Source organism: Triticum urartu, chromosome 7A (assembly GCF_056163025.1).
Source record: "Triticum urartu cultivar PI428250 chromosome 7A, HENAU_Tu73, whole genome shotgun sequence".
Lineage (NCBI taxonomy): Eukaryota > Viridiplantae > Streptophyta > Magnoliopsida > Poales > Poaceae > Triticum > Triticum urartu.
This window is the reverse complement of record NC_141879.1, coordinates 39,919,257-39,941,739: the sequence shown is the minus strand read 5'-3', so window position 1 is coordinate 39,941,739 and position 22,483 is coordinate 39,919,257. Positions and strand designations below refer to the sequence as shown.

Genomic DNA, 22,483 nt, shown 5'->3' with positions numbered 1-22,483 from the left:
AATAGCAACAAACTAAACGATCAAGTGCTATGCTAACGGAATGGGTCAAGTCAATCACATCATTTTCCTAATGATGTGATCCCGTTAATCAAATGACAACTAATGTCTATGGTTAGGAAACATAACCATCTTTGATCAACGAGCAAGTCAAGTAGAGGCATACTAGTGACACTCTGTTTGTCTATGTATTCACACATGTATTATGTTTCCGGTTAATACAATTCTAGCATGAATAATAAAGATTTATCATGATATAAGGAAATAAATAATAACTTTATTATTGCCTCTAGGGCATAGTTCCTTCAGTCTCCCACTTGCACTAGAGTCAATAATCTAGTTCACATCGTCATTTGATTTAATACCAATAGTTCACATCACCATGTGATTAACACCCATAGTTCACATCGACATGTGACCAACGCCCAAAGGGTTTACTAGAGTCAATAATCTAGTTCACATCGCTATGTGATTAACACCCAAAGAGTACTAAGGTGTGATCATGTTTTCCTTGTGAGAGAAGTTTAGTCAACGGGTTTGCCACATTCATATCCATAAGTATTTTGCAAATTTCTATGTCAACAATGCTCTGCACGGAGCTACTCTAGCTAATTGCTCCCACTTTCAATATGTATCCAGATTGAGATTTAGAGCCATCTGGATCAGTGTCAAAATTTGCATCGACGTAACCCTTTACAACGAACCTTTTTGTCACCTCCATAATCGAGAAACATATCCTTATTCCACTAAGGATAATTTGACCACTGTCCAGTGATCTACTCCTAGATCACTATTGTACTCCCTTGCCAAAAACAGTGTAGGGTATACAATAGATCTGGTACACAGCTTGGCATATTTTATAGAACCTATGGCCAAGTCATAGAGAATGACTTTCATTCTCTCTCTATCTTCTGCCGTGGTCGGGGTTTGAGTCTTACTCAACTTCACACCTTGTAACACAGGCAAGAACTCTTTCTTTGACTGTTCCATTTTGAACTACTTCAAAATCTTGTCAAGGTATGTACTCATTGAAAAACTTATCAAGTGTCTTGATCTATCTCTATAGATCTTGATGCTCAATATGTAAGCAGCTTCACCGAGGTCTTTCTTTGAAAAACTCCTTTCAAACACTCCTTTATGCTTTGCAGAATAATTTTACATTATCTCCGATCAACAATATGTCATTCACATATACTTATCAGAAATGTTGTAGTGCTCCCACACACTTTCTTGTAAATACAGGCTTCACTGCAAGTCTGTATAAAACTATATGTTTTGATCAACTTATCAAAGCGTATATTCCAACTCCGAGATGCTTGCACCAGTCCATAGATGGATCGCTGGAGCTTGCATATTTTGTTAGCACCTTTAGGATTGACAAAACTTTCTTGTTGCATCATATACAACTCTTCTTTAATAAATCCATTAAGGAATGTAGTTTTGTTTATCCATTTGCCAGATTTCATAAAATGCGGCAATTGCTAACCTGATTCGGACAGACTTAAGTATAGATACGAGTGAGAAACTCTCATCATAGTCAACACCTTGAACTTGTCGAAAACCTTTTGCGACAATTCTAGCATTGTAGATAGTAACACTACTATCAGCGTCCGTCTTCCTCTTGAAGACCCATTTAATCTCAATGGCTCGCCGATCATTGGGCAAGTCAATCAAAGTCCATACTTTATTCTCATACATGGATCTCATCTCAGATTTCATGGCCTCAAGCCATTTCACGGAATCTGGGCTCATCATCGCTTCCTCACAGTTCGTAGGCTCATCATGGTCAAGTAACATGACCTCCAGAACAGGATTACCGTACCACTCTGGTGCGGATCTCACTCTGGTTTACCTACGAGGTTCGGTAGTAACTTGATCTGAAGTTACGTGATCATCATCATTAGCTTCCTCACTAATTGGTGTAGTGGTCGCAGGAACAGATTTCTTTGATGAACTATTTTCCAATAAGGGAGCAGGTACAGTTACCTCATCAAGTTCTACTTTCCTCCCACTCACTTCTTTTGAGAGAAACTCCTTCTCTAGAAAGGATCCATTCTCAGCAATGAATTACTTGCCTTCAGATCTGTGATAGAAGGTGTACCCAACATTTTCTTTTGGGTATCCTATGAAGATGCACTTCTCCGATTTGGGTTTGAGCTTATCAGGTTGAAACTTTTTCACATAAGCATTGCAACCTCAAATTTTAAGAAACGACAGCTTAGGTTTCTTGCCAAACCATAGTTCATACGGTGTCGTCTCAATGGATTTAGATGGTGCCCTATTTAACGTGAATGTAGCTATCTCTAATGCATAACCCCAAAACTATAGTGATTAATCGATAAGAAACATCATAGATTGCACTATATCCAATAATAGTACGGTTATGATGTTCAGACACACCATTATGCTGTGGTGTTCCAGGTGGCATGATTTTGTGAAACTATTCCACATTGTTTTAATTGAAGACCAAACTCGTAACTCAAATATTTGTCTCTGCGATCAGACCATAGAAACTTTATTTTCTTGTCACGATGATTTTCCACTTCACTCTGAACTTCTTTGAACTTTTCAAATGTTTCAGACTTATGTTTCATCAAGTAGATGTAACCATATCTGCTCAAATCATCTGTGAAGGTCAGAAAATAATGATACCCGCCGCGAGCCTCAACACTCATCGGACTGCATACATCAGTATGTATTATTTCCAATATGTCAGTTGCTCGCTCCATTGTTCCGAAGAACGGAGTCTTAGTCATCTTGCCCATGAGGCATGGTTCGCAATCATCAAAATGATTCATAATCAAGTGATTCCAAAAGCCCATCAGCATGGAGTTTCTTCATGCACTTTACACCAATATGACCTAAACGGCAGTGCCATAAATAAGTTGCACTATCATTATTAACTTTGCATATTTTGGCTTCAATATTATGAATATGTGTATCACTACGATCGAGATCCAACGAACCATTTTCATTGGGTGTATGACCATAGAAAGTTTTATTCATGTAAACAGAACAACAATTATTCTCTAACTTAAATGAATAACCGTTTTGCAATAAACATGATCAAATCATATTCATGCTCAACGCAAACACCAAATAACATTTATTTAGGTTTAACACTAATCCCGAAAGTATAGGGAGTGTGCGATGATGATCATATCAATCTTGGAACCACTTCCATCACACATCGCCACTTCACCCTTAACTAGTCTCTATTCATTCTGCAACTCCCGTTTCGAGTTACTACTCTTAGCAACTGAACCAATATCAAATACCGAGGGGCTGCTAGAAACACTAGTAAAGTACACATCAATTACATGTATATCAAATATAGCATTGTTCACTTTGCCATCCTTCTTATCTGCTAAATACTTGGGGCAGTTCCGCTTTTAGTGACCAGTCCCTTTGCAGTAGAAGCACTTAGTCTCAGGCTTAGGTCCATACTTGGGCTTCTTCACTTGAGCAGCAACTTGCTTGCCGTTCTTATTGAAGTTCCCCTTCTTCCCTTTGCCCTTTTCTTGAAACTAGTGGTCTTGTCAAGCATCAACACTTGATGCTTTTCTTGATTTCTACCTTCGTCGATTTCATCATCATGAAAAGCTCGGGAATCGTTTTCGTCATCCCTTGCATACTATAGTTCATCACTAAGTTCTACTAACTTGGTGATGGTGACTAGAGAATTCTATCAATCACTATTTTATCTGGAAGATTAACTCCCACTTGATTCAAGCGATTGTAGTACCTAGACAATCTAAGCATATGCTCACTGCTTTCGCTATTCTCCTCCATCTTTTAGCTATAGAACTTTTGTTGGAGACTTCATATCTCTCAACTCGGGTATTTGCTTGAAATATTAACTTCAACTCCTGGAACATCTCATATGTTCCATGACGTTCAAAATGTCTTTGAAGTCCTGATTCTAAGACGCTAAGCATGATGCACTAAACTATCAAATAGTCATCATATTGAGCTAGCAAAATGTTCAGAACGTCTGCATCTGCTCCTATAATAGGTCTGTCACCTAGCGGTGCATCAAGGACATAATTTTTCTGTGCAGCAATGAGGATAATCCTCAGATCACGGATCCAATCCGCATCATTGCTACTAACATTTTTCAACTTAGTTTTCTCTAGGAACATATAAAAATTAAATGGGGAGCAACATCGCGAGCTATTGATCTACAACATAGATATGCTAATACTACCAGGACTAAGTTCATGATAAATTTAAGTTCAATTAATCATATTACTTAAGAACTCCCACTTAGATAGACATCCCTCTAAGCTGAAGGAAATATGCCCTAGAGGCAATAATAAAGTTATTATTTATTTCCTTATATCATGATAAATGTTTATTATTCATGCTAGAATTGTATTAACCGAAAACATAATACATGTGTGAATACATAGACAAACAAAGTGTCACTAGTATGCCTCTACTTGACTAGCTCATTAATCAAAGATGGTTATGTTTCCTAACCATGAACAAAGAGTTGTTATTTGATTAATGGGATCACATCATTAGGTGAATGATCTGATTGACATGACCCATTTCCATTAGCTTAGCACCCAATCGTTTAGTATGTTGCTATTGCTTTCTTCATGACTTATACATGTTCCTATGACTATGAGATTATGCAACTCCCGTTTGCCGGAGGAACACTTTGTGTGCAACCAAACGTCACAAGGTAAATGGGTGATTATAAAGGTGCTCTACAGGTGTCTCCAAAGGTAGATGTTGGGTTGGCGTATTTCGAGATTAGGATTTGTCACTCCGATTGTCGGAGAGGTATCTCTGGGCCCTCTCGGTAATGCACATCACATAAGCCTTGCAAGCATTACAACTAATAAGTTAGTTGTGAGATGATGTATTACGGAACGAGTAAAGAGACTTGCCGGTAACGAGATTGAACTAGGTATCGGATACCGACGATCGAATCTCGGGCAAGTAACATACCGATGACAAAGGGAACAACGTATGTTGTTATGCGGTCTGACCGATAAAGATCTTCGTAGAATATGTAGGAGCCAATATGGGCATCCAGGTCCTGCTATTGGTTATTGACCGGAGATTTGTCTCAGTCATGTCTACATTTTTCTCGAACCGTAGGGTCCGCACGCTTAACGTTACGATGACAGTTATTATGAGTTTATGCATTTTGATGTACCGAAGTTAGTTCGGAGTCCCGGATGTGATCACGGACATGACGAGGAGTCTCGAAATGGTCGAGACATAAAGATTGATATATTGGACGACTATATTCGGACACCGGAAGGGTTCCGGGGAAGTTTCGGATAAAACCGGAGCACCGGGGGGTTAATGGGCCTTATGGGCCTAATGTGGAGAAGAGGAAGGGGCTGCCAGGGCAGGCCGCGCACCCCCTCTCCCCCTAGTCCGAATTGGACAAGGAGGGAGGGGCGGCGCCCCCCCTTTCCTTCTCTCCCTCCACCTCTCCTAGTTTGACAAGGAACGGGAGGGAGTCCTACTCCCGGTAGGAGTAGGACTCCTCCTGCGCGCCTCCTCTAGGCCGGCCGCACCCCCCCTTGGATCCTTTATATACGGAGGCAGGAGGGGCACCCTAGGACACACAAGTTGATCTTCGTGATCGTTCCTTAGCCGTGTGCGGTGCCCCCTTCCACCATATTCCACCTTGGTCATATCGTAGTAGTGCTTAGGCGAAGCCCTACGTCGGTAGAACATCATCATCGTCACCACGCCGTTGTGCTGACGAAACTCATCCCCGAAGCTTTGCTGGATCGGAGCCCGGGGAGCGTCATCGAGCTGTACGTGTGCCAAGAACTCGGAGGTGCCGGAGTAACGGTGCTTGGATCGGTCGGATCGGAAGACGTACGACTACTTCCTCTACGTTGCGTCAACGCTTCCGTTGCGGTCTACAAGGGTACGTAGACAACACTCTCCCCTCTCGTTGCTATGCATCATCATGATCTTGCGTGTGCGTAGGAAATTTTGTGAAATTACTACGAAACCCAACATAAGCATCTAAGTGATCACGTGATCCAAATCAACTAAACCATAACTGATCATCACGTGAAATGGAGTAGTTTTCAATGGTGAACATCATTATGTTGATCATATCTACTATATGATTCATGCTCGACCTTTCGGTCTCCAGTGTTCCGAGGCCATATCTGCATATGCTAGGCTCGTCAAGTTTAACCTGAGTATTCTGCATGTGCAAAATTGGCTTGCACCCATTGTAGATGGACGTAGAGCTTATCACACCCGATCATCACATGGTGTCTGGGCACGACGAACTTTGGCAACGGTGCATACTCAGGGAGAACACTTTTATCTTGAAATTTAGTGAGAGATCATCTTATAATTCTACCGTCATAACTAAGCAAAGTAAGATGTATAAAAGATAAACATCACATGCAATCGAAATATGTGACATGATATGGCCATCATCATCTTGTGCCTTTGATCTCTATCTCCAAAGCATCGTCACCGGCATGACACCATGATCTTCATCATCTTGATCTATATCAATGTGTCGTCACATGGTCGTCTCGCCAACTATTGCCCTTGCAACTATTGCTATCGCATAGCGATAAAGTAAAGCAATTATTTGGCACTTGCATCTTATGCAAGAAAGAGACAATCATAAGGCTTCTGCCAGTTGCCGATAACTTCAACAAAACATGATCATCTTATACAACAACTTATATCTCATCACGTCTTGACCATATCACATCACAACATGCCCTGGAAAAACAAGTTAGAAGTCCTCTACTTTGTTGTTGCAAGTTTTACGTGGCTGCTACGGGCTGAGCAAGAATCGTTCTTACCTACGCATCAAAACCACAACGATAGTTTGTCAAGTTGGTGCTGTTTTAACCTTCGCAAGGACCGGGCGTAGCCACACTCGGTGCAACTAAAGTTGGAGAAACCGACACCCGCCAACCACCTGTGTGCAAAGCACGTCGGTAGAACCAGTCTCGCGTAAGCATACGCGTAATGTCGGTCCAGGCCGCTTCATCCAACAATACCGCCGAACCAAAGTGTGACATGCTGGTAAGCAGTATGACTTATATCGCCCACAACTCACTTGTGTTCTACTCTCACACAACATCAACGCATAAAACCTAGGCTCGGATGCCACTGTTGGGGAGCGTAGTAATTTCAAAAATTTCCTACGCACACGCAAGATCATGGTGATGCATAGCAACGAGAGGGGAGAGTGTTGTCCACGTACCCTCGTAGACCGAAAGCGGAAGCGTTAGCACAACGCGGTTGATGTAGTCGTACGTCTTCACGGCCCGACCGATCAAGCACCGAAACTACGACACCTCCAAGTTCTAGCACACGTTCAGATCGATGACGATCCCCGGACTCCGAGCCAGCAGAATGTCGGGGAAGAGTTCCGTCAGCACGACGGCGTGGTGACGATCTTGATGTTCTACTGTCGCAGGGCTTCGCCTAAGCACCACTACAATATTATCGAGGACTATGGTGGAGGGGGGCACCGCACACGGCTAAGAGATCAATGATCAACTGTTGTGTCTGTGGGGTGCCCCCCTGCCCCCGTATATAAAGGAGCAAGGGACGGAGCCGGCCGGCCTAGGAGGAGGGCGCGCCAAGGGGGGAGTCCTACTCCCTCCTTCCCTTGTTGGAGTAGGAGAGAAGGAAAGAGGGGGAGAGGAACAAGGAAAAGTGGGCTGCACCCCTTGTCCAATTCGGACCAGAGGGGGGCGCGCGCCTCCTTCCTTTTGCCTCTCTCCTCTATTCCCGTATGGCCCAATAAGGCCCATATACTCCCCGGCGAATTCCCGTAACTCTCCGGTACTCCTAAAAATACCCGAATCACTCGGAACCTTTCCGATGTCCGAATATAGTCGTCCAATATATCAATCTTTACGTCTCGACCATTTCGAGACTCCTCGTCATGTCCCCGATCTCATCCGGGACTCCGAACTCCTTCGGTACATCAAAACTCATAAACTCATAATATAACTGTCATCAAAACCTTAAGCGTGCGGACCCTACGGGTTCGAGAACAATGTAGACATGACCGAGACACGTCTCCGGTCAATAACCAATAGCGGAACCTGGATGCTCATATTGGCTCTCACATATTCTACGAAGATCTTTATCGGTCAGACCGCATAACAACATACGTTGTTCCCTTTGTCATCGGTATGTTACTTGCCCGAGATTCGATCGTCGGTATCTCAATACCTAGTTCAATCTCGTTGCCGACAAGTCTCTTTACTCGTTCCGTAATACATCATCCTGCAACTAACTCATTAGTTGCAATGCTTGCAAGGCTTAAGTGATGTGCATTACCGAGAGGGCCCAGAGATACCTCTCCAACAATCAGAGTGACAAATCCTAATCTCGAAATACGCCAACCCAACAAGTACCTTCGGAGACACCTGTGGAGCACCTTTATAATCACCCAGTTACATTGTGAAGTTTGGTAGCACACAAAGTGTTCCTCCGGTAAACGGGAGTTGCATAATCTCATAGCCATAGGAACATGTATAAGTCATGAAGAAAGCAATAGCAACAAACTAAACGATCAAGTGCTATGCTAACGGAATGGGTCAAGTCAATCACATCATTTTCCTAATGATGTGATCCCGTTAATCAAATGACAACTCATGTCTATGGTTAGAAAACATAACCATCTTTGATCAACGAGCTAGTCAAGTAGAGGCATACTAGTGACACTCTATTTGTCTATGTATTCACACATGTATTATGTTTCCGGTTAATACAATTCTAGCATGAATAATAAACATTTATCATGATATAAGGAAATAAATAATAACTTTATTATTGCCTCTAGGGCATATTTCCTTCAGGTAATGCACATCACTTAAGCCTTGCAAGCATTATAACGAATGAGTTAGTTACGGGATGATGTATTACAGAATGAGTAAAAGACTTGCCGGTAACGAGATTGAACTAGGTATTGGGATACCGACGATCGAATCTCGGGCAAGTAACATACCGATGACAAAGGGAACAATGCATGTTGTTATGCGGTCTGACCGATAAAGATCATCGTAGAATATGTGGGAGCCAATATGAGCATCCAGGTTCCGCTATTGGTTATTGACCGGAGACATGTCTCGGTCATGTATACATAGTTCTCGAACCCGTAGGGTCCGCATGTTTAAAGTTTCGATGACGGTTATATTATGAGTTTATGAGTTTTGATGTATCGAAGGTTGCTCGGAGTCCCGAATGTGATCACGGACATGACGAGGAGTCTCGAAATGGTCGAGACATGAAGATTGATATATTGGAAGCCTATATTTGGATATCGGAAGTGTTCCGGGTGAAATCGGGATTTTACCGGAGTACCGAGGGGTTACCGGAACCCCCCAGGGGCTTAATGGGCCATAGTGGGCCTTAGTGGAGAAGAGGAGAGGCGGCCAGGGCAGGGCCGCGTGCCCCTCCCCCTAGTCCGAATAGGACAAGGAGAGGGACGAGACTTGCCTGCTCCCCCAGCGTGCTCCCATCTGTGCTCCCGCATACGTGGCATGATTTGATTGGAACAAAATAAGGCTCGGCCCCACCCCTTAAAATCAGGGGGGAGATTATTAGATTAGAAAGGAAAAAGAGAAAAAGACAGCCGTAGGATGAAGTGGGAGCACGGATGGGAGCATGGGGAGGGAGCAGGCAAGCCGATTCCCAAGGAGAGGGGGGTGGTGCCCCCCTGTCCTTCCACTCTCCCTCCTCTTTCCCCCTTCTCCTAATCCAACAAGGAAGGGAGGGAGTCCTACTCCTGGTGGGAGTCCACCAGGAGTAGGACTCCTCCTGGCGCGCCTCCTCCTGGCCGGTCGCACCTCCCCCCTTGCTCCATTATATACGGGGGCACCCCAAAGACAACAATTGATCGTTTGATCTTTTAGCCGTGTGCGGTGCCCCCCTCCACCATAGCCCACATCGATAATACTGTAGCGGTGCTTAGGCGAAGCCATGCGTCGGTAGAACATCATCATCGTCACCACGCCGTCGTGCTGACGAAACTCTCCGTCAACACTCGGCTAGATCGGAGTTCGAGGGACGTCATCGGGCTCAACGTGTGCTGAACTCGGTGGTGCCGTGCGTTCGGTACTTGATCGGTCGGATCGTGAAGACTTACGACTACATCAACCGTGTTGTGCTAACGCTTCCGCTTTCGGTCTACAATGGTACGTGGACACACTCTCCCCTCTCGTTGCTATGCATCACTATGATCTTGCATGTGCGTAGGAAATTTTTGAAATTACTACGTTCCCCAACACCATCAGCAGCTCTGACCACCTTCTCATCCGAAGATGAGTCACCATCATCATCAAACCGGTACCAACAGTCCTTCGCGGTGTGGACGGGTTTGTTGCAGATCTGGCATCGTACAACATCGGGGCGCTTGTTGGGGGAGTTGCGGCTGCCGCCCCTGTTGTTGGTGTAGGAGGGCCGGCCACCATTGCCACGGGAGTCACCGCGCTCACCACGGTCGCCATGAGAGTTGTTGCTGTTGTTCCCCTTGCCTTGAGTTGGCCCGCGGTAGCATGAGCCACCACCTCGACCGCGCAGGGCAGCGTTGGCAGATGACTTGAAGCTGCCACCACCGGAGTTCGCGCCCAGGAACAGTGCCACCCTTTGATCGAAGTTACTCATCTGAGCATACAGTTCATCAAGGGTGACAGGTTGGGTGCGGGCGTCAAGGGCGGAGACGAGGGGCTGATACTCCATGTCGAGGCCGGCTGTGATGTAGGAGATGAGCTCGTCGTCGTTGAGTGGCTTGCCTGCAGCAGCAAGCTCATCGGCGAGGGAGCGCATATGCGCGAAGAAGGCCGAAACAGATTGGTTGCCTTTCTGTGCGTTTGCAAGTGCGACGCGGATGTTGTTGACGCGAGACAACGATTGGGACGAAAACATGTTCGCCAGCACTATCCAGAGCTCGTGTGCATGGCAGATCAAAGTTACCTGCACGAGCACCTCCTTGGAAAGATTGTTCAGAAGATAGCCAAGTACCTGTTGATCTTCCCGGAACCAGATCGAATGAAGGGGGATCGATGTGGACTCCTCCACCCCGTCCGTGTCCTTGGTGACGACGGTCTTGGCTGGTTCCGGCGTGGTGCCGTCAACGTAGCCATAGACGCCTGCTCCTCTGAGCTGCGGTGTGATTTGCGTGCGCCAGAGGATGAAATTTGTGTGGGCGAGCTTTTCGGTAATTTGGCCGGTGAAGGTGGAGTTGGATGCGCTGGAGGAGGCCATGGCGGAAGCTTCTGTGATGGAGAGCTAGGGCTAGATGAATGGAAGAGGTAGGCTCTGATTACCATGTGAAAAGGCTGGGAACGTCGTGCCTTTCTCAGGGCCGACGGCTTCATGTTTATATGATGCAGGGTCGCGACCTCCCTGATAGCGTACAAGTAGTTGAGATTACAATCTTGGGAAGCAAGGAATAGGCTAGAGATAGATCTTCAAGTTACAACAAGAATATAAACTTTAACAAACTCCTTGTCTATCTTACGCTACAAGGTTCTGTCGCTACAACCTTTGATCCGTGCGGTGAGGGTTTCTCCTGTCACGTACACATGTTGTTTAACAGACTCCGGTTCTGAGATGTATATAAACAGTGCGAAATAAACAATCGAGAAAGATCGGGTGTTTGCCTTAACGGATGACAAATATAAACATTGTATAGACGGATAACTTCGCTTTCATATTCTCTCTTGGAGGAAGAAGTATCATATTGCCACGCTGTTTAATTACTTGGAACAAGCAAATGATGAATTACATACTGGCCTCCACTCTACAAACTTTTTGCTTGTCAATCAGACAAAGTTCCGATGAGACGAGGTTCCTAATTAGGAGACAAAGTTCATAAGAGAGAATACGGAAATAAAAATTTGACACACTCAGTATCATATTGTCACGCTCTTGAGTTACATGGAACAAGCAAATGATGAATTACATCTGGACGGACATACTGTGTGCTTATCTAGCAGACAAAGTTCACACTCTTTCACTCGAACAAACTGAACCCTTCATCCTGGGACAAAATTAGCTCCATTTTGCAGGCTTGCATTGTCCTCAATGGGACAGAAAGTCTGTCACAGAATCAGGTCCATGGATGTTGAATCTGCAGCACCACACTTTCTTGTCAAATTTTAATGATTTCTCAGCTGTCACTCACCCAACACACGATACTGCATTGACTACATTTTAATCTCAGTTTCTCCTAAAATTTCATCTCATTATCAGCTGAGAACACACATATTACAGCTCAGTAATGAGTGTTCACTCATAACCTGATGACCAACGAAATGAAGCCAGCATAAAAGGTGCATATGGTTCAGAGATATATAAAGAGACAGATCTAGTGGGCAATTCTCGAAACTTCGGTTGGATTAGCAATGTGATAAGTGTGATGCTCCTGTCCTGAATGGTGTGTAGGTCATCAGGAGTACCAATTACTGTTTCTCGTGTTGATCACCTGCAGATAATTTCCCGTTGTTCACATGCCAATCACATGAATATGTTGGGGGTAAACACTCATTTATTTAGGGATAAAATGGTAGGTGTTGTACTAATTCAGTTAACATGAAGGAATTTGTTACAAGAAGTTGACAGAGAAAATCTGGCAAGAGAACAAAAACAAAATAAACTAATATAAGAAATAATCTGACTACTCTTGAAGGAGGGGATCATTTAGATAGTCGTCAAAGGAATGGAGCTTATGGAGTTGGAGATCGTTATTGCTTAGGGAAGTCGATGATTGGCTACCAAACTTTCTCGGATGAATCAACAGTTTCAGCTCGTCAGCCCAGTCTGCGAGTGGCATTCTCCAGTTCTGGATCACAAAGTGTGCAGTACTCACCAAGGCTTCTTACCCTCAACCACAGGAAGAATTTGAATTTAGGCTGGACGTAGGTTCTTTCCACAATTTGGAGAAGTTGATGCCCCATGGATTTGGCAAGCGTACGCAGAAGCCATGGAGTAATTATCAGACTCAGCCCATTTCCATTGGATGACGTGTCCTTCTGCATTAAGATAGATGCCTTTTTAGGTTCGGAACTTTGAACAAATTTCTCAGCCCATTTTCGCTAGGAGGCAAATTTGTTTGTATTTCGTTCTTTTTCTTTCAAACTTGATAGAGCGGAGGAAATTATCTAGAAACGGCTTTTTGGCATTTTCTTCAAGTGCTTCCTTTTGAAGTACCAAGCCAATTCTGAACATACTTTGTAAAAGATAAGCTTTCTTATTTCAGTCATAATCTCTGTCCAGCGATGATGAAAGAAGAAACTTACAGGGAGGTACGATCTCTAAAATTAGCCGCAGTCTGCTCTGTAAGTGAAGCCTGATGAATCCGGCAACATATTTTTTCACAAGTGATAGTTTGGTTACCGATGAATATGATGTTGCCAAGTGCCTTCTCAAAGACTTGGGCAGTTATCATCGGTGTACATTAGCGACCATGGAAACAATGGAAGGTGAAAACAGAGAAATCTTAGTTGCCCGCGGACATGGATACTGATGGTGCACTGACCTTGATGGGTTACTTTGAGAAGAAGAAAGACGTAGACGGAGCCGACAAATCCGTGGAGGTGCTAAAGAAGTTGCAGAAAGATCTTGAGTTACTGGTGTTCGAACCGTTGGTATGGACTTACGCAACGTCTGGAAAGAAGTTCCGTGGCATGAGACACCGTCTAAAGATAAAAAAATGTGGAAGTTAGCGATTGAAACCGCCAAGTTAGCGACTGAAACTGTTGATGGATTAATTGGTTAGCATCCCACTTTGTTCCGTCTTAATAACAGACAACAGGATGCTTTCAGATTATATGTTGTTTTCTTCAGCCAAACTTGTAACGCCAGGATGTATTCTGAAATTTTATGCTGGCATTTATTTTGGTTCACCAAGATCTGTGCACTGTTTGAAATGCTCTGCTTTTCAGTTGTTTGAAATACCTCTTGCACTTTACCCAGAATGCAGTGCCACCGGAGAACAGGAGCATGTCAACCATGAAAATTACAGACGCCCTGCTGCATGAGAGAGAATCATGTCAATTTTTGCTGGGCTTCTTCTCAATGGGACACATGCTGGATTTTCAACGGATCATTTTCCTGTTATTTTTTTCCTGGTTTGTCCGTGGGCATACCTAGACGCACCTCCAGACCGCCAATTGCCCACATTCTCTTTCAGTTTATTATAAAATCTCAAACCATCAGGAAGAAACCATATCAAAAGTTCAGTACTGAGTGTACATTCATAACCTGATGACCAACAGAAGTAACCCGGGCAGATGTTGATGGTCTAGAGATATAGAAACAGAGTGGGCAATGTTCAAAACAAGGTTACAGAACCTGATGATCAACACGATAAGTGTGATGCTGCTGAACGGTGTGCTGCTCATGAGGAGTAAAAGTTTTCCTCATGTTGGCTAGCTATGCATAATCTTCAGTTGTTCACGTGCCAATCTCATGAGGGTGGTTTCAGAATTTTTGCTGTCTTCTCTGCAAAATCTGCAACGCCAGGATGTAAGGCTGAGATTTAGCCTGACCATTTGTTTCTGTTCGTCGCTGCTTCTGTACACCACCACAATCCTTGGATTGTTTCAAATGCTCTGATTTTCAGTTGTACTGCCGTCGACTGAATGAACTCTACATGTTTCGCTTGTTAGAATCAAAGTTTAAGTTCATGTACTTTCACTGCAATGCCCTTTGAATCTCTAATTTGAGGCGCGGTGAATGAGTCCATCAACCACCGGCTCAGAGCTCAAAATAAACAATTTAGAAATACTTGGTGATTGCGTTCATGCAAGGTGTCAAATTCATCTTATAAACATTCTATAGATGGGTAATTTTGCTTTTTTATGTTCTCGTCATAATTTTGAGGAAGAAGTATCACTCACGCTGTTTAATCACTCCGGACGAGGAAAAAGTGAATCAGGTAGCCCCACTCTACACACATTGTATCTCAATGCACACACACTGAGTGCTTCTTGATGGGACACACTCTAAACGGATTAACTGCACTTTTCTGCAGGCACTTCAAGTGATACAAACCGAGCACTTCTCGAGGACACAACCTGGATTTGCAACGGAACATCTCCCTATTGAATTTTCCTGCTTTCTTGGTGAACCTGCGACCTTCCATTACATTGTCCAAATTCTCTTTCAGTTCTTTCTAAAATCTCAACTCAACGGCAAGAAAACACATTAGAAGTTCAGTATTAGTGTACACTCATAATCTGATGACAACCAAAAGGAACCCAACAGAAGAGGCGCATGCGGCTAGGAGATATATAAAGAGGCAGAGTGGGCAATGCTCAAACGCTGGTTACAGCAACACGTTAAGCGTGATGCCTCTGAAAGGTGTACATCTCATAAGGAGTAATAGTGTTGTGAGCTAAGCTATGCATAATCTTTAGTTGTCCACATGCCTATCACAAGTATATGGACGGGTAATAATAACCATTTTAGTTCAAACTAATATCTCAGCTCATTTCTTCAGGAGGCAAAGTCATTTTTTTTATTTTCACCACTCAAGTTCTCGGGAATAAATTTGGTAGGAACAGTTAGTTCTCTTTGAGATTTATTCCTTGATTTTATATTATGATAATGTGCCAAATGAACTAGCGCGTAAAATGCACATAGGTTCTTCTATTGTTTATTTCTGCTATAGTTAGTGAAGTTACCCCTTCTATTGTTTATTGTGCCTCATGCTGCTGAGAAGTACTTCATGGACCTCCCACAAACTTGTAAAACACATCTCACATATGCCGCTCTTCTCAACTGTTACTGCAAGGAGTTGATGACTGAGAAGGCTGAGAAGCGCAACACTGGCAATGATCTTGAAGCCTACCAGTTCCTCATTACACTGTATGGGCGAACACAGAATTTAGTGGAAGTTTATCGTGTTTGGCGGTCATTGAAGCGGAATAATCCTAGGAAGGCAAACATGAGCTATCTTAACATGATTCAGGTTCTTGCGAACTTGAAGGATCTGCCTGCTGCTGAGGCCTGCTTCAAAGAGTGGGAAGCCCGGTATATCCGTCCACCTAAGACTAAAGCAACTGATGCTGTGACAACTGAAACTTCTAAGTTGGAAGAAGAAGCTTCAACCGAGGCATCTAATAATGATTCTGATGTTAAGGAAACAGAGGACAAGGGAACAGAGGAGCTTGACCTGAAACGTCCTAAATACGACATCCGGGTTGCAAATGCTCTGATGAAAGCATACGTTACAGAGGGTATGCTTGACAAGGCCATTGCTCTCAAGAAGCGTGCCAAGATGCGCGGAGGAAGGCTTAACGCGAAGACGTGGGAGATTTTCATGGAGCACTATCTCAAGGTAGGGGATCTGAAGAATACCCATTGGTGCACCGACCGTGCAATCAAGAAGGGACACAGCAGCTGCAGGATTTGGGTGCCACCACATGACGTGACCAAGACCTTGATTGGCAACTTTGAGAAGAAGAAAGACGTGGACGGCGCTGAGAGTTTTGTCGAGGTGCTAAAGAGGGTGCAGAAAGATCTGGGGACGGTGGTGTTTGAGCCGCTGGCACGGACGTATGCGGCGGCTGGGAAGAAGTTCCCCGGGAAGCGACACCGTCTGAAGATCGAAAACGTGGAACTCAACGAGGAAACTGACAAGCTGGTCGATTCCATCTGTGTTGATTGATTAGTTGTTTAGCATCCCACTTTGTTTCATCTCAATAACAACCAGCAGGGTGGTTTCAGATTTTCAGCTGTTTTCTTCCGCAAAACCTGTAACGCCAGAATGTATACTGAAATGTTAGCCTGCCATTTGTTTTTGTTCGCTGGCTGCTTCTGCACGCCATCTCAGTGCTTGGGTTGTTGCAAGTGCTCTGCTTTTTAGTTTGGCTGTTTGAATTACTCTGCTCTTTAGTTGTATTGTGGTCTTGTCTTCGGTAACGAATGAACTATACATGCTTTGCTTATTTTGAAACAAAAATTGAATTCATGTACTATGAGTCTGTGACTGCAATGCCCTTAAATATGTGATAGGAGCTGCCATGAATGAATACTTTGCTACCCTGAATTATATATGGTTATGTGGCAGGTATTCGATAAGTGCACCTGTGTGAGTGCGTCTGAATTGTAAAAACTTGTGAAGACCTGTCACAACTTTGAATGCAAAATTGGCACTTCAAGAAAATTACTGTGCACAACATGGAAATCATTGTTTCTTGCCTGTCAGATCCTTTCGTAGCTGTTGAGCGATTATCTGCGATGGGCCCGCTCTTTGAAGAAGTGAAGGAAGTGCTTAAAAGTCATCAGAAATTTAGGGTTGAGCGGGTGAGGCTTTCTGTTAGTGGTGCCACACATATTTTAACTAAGGTTGCCGGAATGGTTCCATGTCCCTCCAGATTGTTTTGGGAACATTGCAGCTTCGGAACTGCCCGAACATTCTGAATAGATAGCAACACATCCAACATAAAAATAAATCCTTTTGCTAACTATTGAAGGAGCTCAACTTTGTTTTCACTGCGAAGTCCTACAACAGCTTAATGACACCATACATGAAGGTTAACCAACCTGATAAGGTTCCTAGCATAATCCAGGACATGAAGGCTGATGATGTTCTACCAGATGTCTGTACTTATTTTGTCTGGATGACGTCTCTTGAGAAACAACGAGTAGGAAAAAAAAACCTGCCAAGGCCGCTGGTCAGGCTTTGGTATATGGGATTATCACAAGCGCATTTGGAAATTCCTAATTAAATGGAATCATTTATTCATAATATGTGAAAGCAAAATTGAGCAACCATAGGAGGCTTCTTCCTTTTTCTCTCCCTTTTCCACCATGGTCACCTGCTTCCTCCTTTTCCCCTACGCTTCCTCTCTGTCTCTATTCTTTTTACTTTTCCTCATGGAGCAGCTCGCTCCTCTGCAGCCACCCATTGGAGCTTCGGTCTTACACCCGAACCTTGCTGGCCTGTGGGGCAGCTGGTTAAAGCCACCAAATTTTCCATGTTCGAACTACTTACATATCCTTTTCAGTTTCTTCTAAAATCTCACCTCACTAGAAAAAATGCACATCAAAAGTCACACAACCAAAGGAACACAAACAAAAAAAGGAGTAAAATAGGTAACTTAGCAGCTCAGAAAGTGTGATGCTACTGAATGGAGTCTATTTCATGAAGAGTTAACTAGCATGACCATAACACAATAAGAGCATGAAGGAATTCATCATACACTATTGATGCAGGCATTAAGCTCAAATCAACTGGAATCCAAATTTCCAAGCCAAAGCATGCAATTGAACTCCCTAAATCGACAGCTGTTCCTTGCAGCTGACATGGTTGATTGGTTTCTACCTTTCTAGCCATGGTCTACGTGAACCTTCCTCGTGTTGGCTAGATAGATGTGCATGCTTTTTGATTGATTACAACAGAGAAGAATGATGGTAAAATGTGTATACAATGTGGATAATAACCACTTCCCTCTAAATTAGGTCAGATCATTTCTCATATGTACCATACTGTGCTTACCATACAAACTTCTATCTGTACAATCAAAGGATGCCCTGTCTTGATCATCTGTGTCTGTATGCCTCTGTTGACTCGCAGCTTGCGTCTAAACTGCAAACTACGATTACCTGTCGATTGTTATCAAATATCTAGAGTTTTAGGTTAACAGTGATGCTCCTTAGATATTGCAAGTGTGAGGACCATAGCAGCTACCAGCCTCAATGGTAGGGCCTCAACTGGCATTGCAGAGACCTTGCAGCAGACATGGTTGCTTGGTTTCTACTAGACCACCATGTTAGCTTCTCTCGTAGTCTAGCCAGGCTCCCTACCATGGTCCCGTCGACCACCAGCTCAGAGCTCAGGTCTCCGGTGACCCCTTCCAGCCCGTCAAACGTCTCTCGCAGTTTACCAATGGCATGAAGCAGTGGCCGCCACCGGCTGAAGCAAATAATATATCAATTTAAAGATGAATCCTTAGGGAAGCCGGCGATTGGCTACCAAACTAATATATCAGCTCATTTTTCACCGAGAGACGAGTTGTACATCATCTTTTTTCTTTCTAACTGACGGTGGAGCGTAGGAAATTATCTAGACACGGCTTTCTGGCATTTTCCATATTCAGACTATTTTACCGTGCATTTTTTGAAGTCCTTCCATTCGGAGTACCCAGCCAATTCTGACCATACTCTGTAAAACTTAAGCCTACTTGTGTCAATCATAATCTTTGTCCATGGATCGCGAAAGAAGAAACCTACAAGGAGGTACCAGCTCTTAGTTTAACTGTGGTTTGCTCTGTAAGCGAAGCATGGTGAATTCAGCAACGTATTTCTTCATGACTCATAAGTTGGTTAGCAATGAGTATGATCTTGCAAACTGCTTTCTCGAACACCTGGGCAGATATCGTCGGTGTAAATTAGTGGCCATAGAAGCCATGGAAGATCAAACACGGAAAAAACTCAGTTGCCAAGACATGGATGTTAAGGTAGAAGAACCTCCTTTTCTCTATTTTGTACACATTGTCATCTCGGCTCTTCTTATCTGTATTATTAATTAATTATTTTTACATCAAGGATAAAATTCACAAAGTTCATGAGTTTTAGGAGAGATGTGTTGTGTGCCAGTTTCTCATGGAGCTTAAACTGAAATATCCAAATGCTGTGATCAAAGCATATGTTACAGTGCATATACATGACATTGTTGACAAGGTCGTTGCTCCCAAGAAGCATGCCAAGGTGCGCGGAGGAGGACTTAACTTGTAGATGTGGGGTATTGTTAAGGGGATCTCTCTCTCTCTCTCTCTCTCTCTCTCTCTCTCTCTCTCTCTCTCTATTCAGCCATAGAATTCAAATCCGAGCTACAAGCTTGAGAGAAGGGGATCGAGGAAGAAGATACAATCTCACATGCAAGCCCTTCGGCCAACTAGCCATACGCCACCGCTTGCCTCTACGCACACACCAACGCCCCCTTAAGTAGTGGGCGACTCCAACAAGGCCCATTCCGGCCCAGCGAGCCGAGCGGGTCAGCGAAGCTCCCTTTTGGGCCGGCCCGTCACATGATTCTTCTCTTGGCGCTCTTCTGATGCATTTCCAATGGCTTGATCGCTGACAATTCCCCCTTTCTTAGAAACGGCTTGTCCCCAAGCCGGAGCTCTCGGAAACAACTGTTTCAGCATCTCTTTATCTTCCCAGGTAGCAAGCTCGTCAGAAGAATCACTCCAACGAACCAGAACTTGAACCAAAGAGCTAGAACCGCGTCGGACCACTCGCTGATGTAGGATTTTCGCAGGCACCTGAAGATGAGCATCAGAGGAAGGCAGTTGAGGAATTGCTTTGCAATCAGGAGCCAAGACCCTCTTCAACAATGAAACATGGAAGGCATGATGGACTTTGCTAGAATCAGGGAAAGCCAATTCATAAGCAACTTCTCCCACACAAGCAATGATTTGGAAGGGTCCATAAAACTTAAAACACAACTTATGATTAGCGGGCGGAGCAAAAGATGACTGTAAGTATGGTTGCAGCTTCAGAAACACAAATTCCCCAACTTCAAATGAACGCTCAATGTGATGTTTATCAGCTTGAGCTTTCATTCACTGTTGAGCACGAAACAAATGCTGTTCGACTGAATCCAAAACCACCTTGCGCTGATGAAGCCACTGTTCCAAATCCTCAGACTGAATTGTGTCATTAGAAATGCCAAAGTGACGGGGGGCTTGCCCATAAACTACCTCAAATGGTGTTTGCCCCGTAGCTGAATGCCAATTTGTATTATACCAAAACTCACACCAAGGTATCCATTGTGCCCAGCGAGCAGGATGCGCACTGACAAAACATCCGAGGAAACACTCCACTTGTTGATTCACACGCTCCGTTTTCCCATCTGACTGTGGATGTCGAGCAGAACTCATACGAAGCAAGGTGCCTGTCTTAGTGAACAATTCATTAAAAAAAGGCTAGTAAACACACGATCACGATCTGACTGTTAGACAACGTGACAGCCCTCATCGTATGCACCAAGGGATTAACAACCGAAGCTCCTAGCGTAGGATAGACTAGGAATCTGTTATGGTTTATTTTCCTGTTAAACTAGATATCTATCTCTTAGTCTATCTCTTGTTCTCCAAGTTTGTAATCCCAACAACTTGTACGCTATCAGGGAGGTCGCGACCCTGCATATAAACACGAAGCCGTCGGCCCTGGCAAAGGCACGACGTTCCCAGCCTTTCTCACGTGGTATCAGAGCCTAACTCTTCCATTCATCTAGCCCTAGCCCTCCATCGCACCAGCTTCCGCCATGGCATCCTCCAGCTCATCCAACTCCACGCTCACCGGCCAAATTACCGAGAAGCTTACCCACACAAACTTCATCCTCTGGCGCACACAAATCACTCCGCAGCTCAGAGGCGCGGGCGTCTATGGCTATGTTGACGGCACCACGCCGGAACCAGCCAAGACCGTCGTCACCAAGGACAAGGACGGGAAGGAGACGACCACACCAAACCCCCTTCATCCGATCTGGTTCCGGGAAGATCAGCAGGTACTTGGTTATCTTCTGAACAATCTTTCCAAGGAGGTACTCGTGCAGGTGACCTCGATCTGCCATGCACACGAGCTCTGGACAGTGCTGGCGAACATGTTTTCGTCTCAGTCGCTATCCCGCATCAACAACATCCGCGTCGCACTTGCGAACGCACAGAAGGGAAACCAGTCGGTAGCGGCCTTCTTCGCGCACATGCGCTCCCTTGCCGACGAGCTTGCTGCTGCAGGCAAGCCACTCGACGACGACGAGCTCATCTCCTACATCACGGCCGGCCTCGACATGGAGTATCAACCCCTTGTCTCCGCCCTCGACGCCCGCACTCAGCCCGTCACCCTTGATGAACTGTATGCTCAGATGAGCAACTTCGATCAAAGGGTGGCGCTGTTCCAGGGCACAAACTCAGGTGGTGGCGGCTTCAAGTCCTCCGCCAACGCCGCCATGCGCGGCCGAGGTGGCGGCTCACGCTACCGCGGGCCAACCCGCGGCAAGGGGAACAACAACAACACCCGTGGCGACCGCGTTGATCGCGGCGACTGCGACGACTCTCGCGGCAATGGTGGCCGGCCCTCCTATACCAACAACAGGGGCGGCCGCCGTAACTCCTCCAACAAGCGTCCCGACGCCACACGTTGTCAGATCTGTGGTAAACCTGGCCACACAGCGAAAGACTGTTGGTACAGGTATGATGATGACGGTGACTCATCCTCAGATGAGAAGGTGGCCGGGGCTGCTGATGGCTCATATGAAGTGGACACAAACTGGTATGTGGACAGCGGCGCAACCAACCACATCACCGGTGAACTCGAGAAGGTGACCATGCGTGAGAAGTACCGCGGCAAGGACCACATCCACACTGCCAGTGGAGAAGGTATGAAGATTCGTCACGTTGGTCACACAATCATTAATACCCCTCATAGGAAAATTCACCTTCGGAAAATTTTGCATGTCCCTAGTGCTAACAAAAATCTTCTCTCCGTTCATCGTATT

At 44.7% G+C, this 22,483-nt stretch overlaps 3 pseudogenes; 2 read left to right on the top strand and 1 right to left on the bottom strand.

Moving 5' to 3' along the window:
- Positions 1–10,619: 10,619 nt before the first annotated feature.
- On the bottom strand, positions 10,620–10,758 carry LOC125517754 (small nucleolar RNA Z247; annotated as a pseudogene).
- Positions 10,759–13,487: 2,729 nt separating this feature from the next.
- On the top strand, positions 13,488–16,660 carry LOC147957453 (large ribosomal subunit protein mL101 (rPPR4) pseudogene; annotated as a pseudogene).
- A 5,067-nt stretch (positions 16,661–21,727) lies between these two features.
- Positions 21,728–21,866, top strand: LOC125526114 (small nucleolar RNA Z247; annotated as a pseudogene).
- The last annotated feature ends 617 nt before the right edge of the window (positions 21,867–22,483 follow it).